Source organism: Notothenia coriiceps, unplaced genomic scaffold (genome assembly GCF_000735185.1).
Source record: "Notothenia coriiceps isolate Sejong01 unplaced genomic scaffold, NC01 NC01_scaffold00024951, whole genome shotgun sequence".
Taxonomy (NCBI): domain Eukaryota; kingdom Metazoa; phylum Chordata; class Actinopteri; order Perciformes; family Nototheniidae; genus Notothenia; species Notothenia coriiceps.
Window position 1 is genome coordinate 1 of NW_011357652.1, and position 1,641 is coordinate 1,641.

The 1,641-nt window shown below is 41.7% G+C and overlaps 1 pseudogene; it reads left to right on the forward strand.

The window, feature by feature from the left end:
- Positions 1–476: 476 nt before the first annotated feature.
- Positions 477–1,452, forward strand: LOC104955885 (vesicular glutamate transporter 1 pseudogene; annotated as a pseudogene).
- The last annotated feature ends 189 nt before the right edge of the window (positions 1,453–1,641 follow it).

Here is a 1,641-nt window from a genome sequence, read left to right on the forward strand (position 1 = left end):
ACATTTTTTAATGGATTTTTTGTCAAAGCACTTAAGATATTCATTGCTATCGGGATGTTAAGAGCATTCCATGGAATATAACAAAAAGTGTATCTCGAGCCGGTTTCTGAAACTTACATACCCCACCTTTAATTATGTCTATAATATATTCTTGCGGTGTTGCACTGTCAGAGCAGATGATCCTAATAATATTGTGTAAAAAAAATAATAACATACAGATGCATCAATTCAGTGTTTTCCTGTTGCACCATGTGTAACTTAGTGGGTCCATCACTTCAATCAAAATGTAAACAGAATAAACCCACCTGCATCGTTTCTCATGGCAGTAATCCTACATCTAATTGAAAAAGCCAATGTTGTGTGAGCTTTTACAAACGATTCCTCTAAAGCTTGATATATCTTTGGAAGCCTTTGGATCCACAGGCCAGCTTGTTTTCCTCCTTTCCTCCACGTTCATTCTCTGTGTCTCCCCTCAGGTTGATTGAGAAGCGGCAGCCCAATGGAGAAACCATTGAGTTATCAGCGGAGGGCCGTCCTGAGCTGGTGGAGGAGAAGGAGCTGCCGGTGGTGGACTGTACCTGCTGTGGCTTACCGAGGCGGTACATCATCGCCATCCTGTCTGGCCTCGGATTCTGCATCTCTTTCGGGATCCGGTGCAACCTGGGCGTTGCCATTGTTAGCATGGTGAATGACCACACTGTCTACAAAGGCAACAAAGAAGTGCTTGTGGTAAGTGTTGACAAGAAATAAAAGCTTTCAGATTTACTGCATCAGTCTGTCTCTGTCAAGTATGTTTGTAATATCTGTTTTTCTATGATCTGTTTAAATATTTCGCAGGGTGAACATACTGTATTTTGTACATTGGTGCCTTCTCTCCCACTTGACTTCCTCATTATGACACTTTTTTCATACCAAACAATTTACCTGTTGTCAAAATAATGCAAAAAAAAAAGCTATATTCCATCTTTTCTCTAGGCTGCACAGTTCAGCTGGGACCCTGAGACAGTCGGGATGATCCATGGCTCCTTCTTCTGGGGCTACATCGTCACACAGATCCCGGGGGGCTTTATATGTAGGAAATTTGCTGCCAACAGGTGAATGTCAAATATGTCACAAATAACCCACTGGTTAATTATCTTATGTCTGAATAAATACGATTGTTAACAAGTGGTTAAATGAGACTACTAAATGTCCTCACGCCGAACATGACTAACCTCTATCTTAGCCGTGGTGATGTTAAGTCATGCGACCGTTATGTTGAATATTCAATCTGATGCAACTTCTTTGTTTTTTTGTTTTAAGAGTATTTGGTTTTGCCATAGTGGCAACATCAGTCCTCAACATGCTGATTCCATCTGCTGCTCGCTGCCACTACAGCTGCATCATACTGGTCAGGATATGCCAGGGCCTTGTTGAGGTACAGTATGAGCTTATGTGCATGTGTATTGGACGGTAAACTGCTCAAAATGACGGCCAAATACATATCCAAGCCATTGAGTCACATTTTTATAAAAGTTTAGAGCAAGGTGTGTGCCCCGAGATCTGGAAGGAAGCCAAAGCTATCCCATTACCCAAGGATAAAAGAAAAACCTTTGCTGGTTCCAATTGTCGACCTATAAGTCTCCTCCCAGTGTTAAGTAA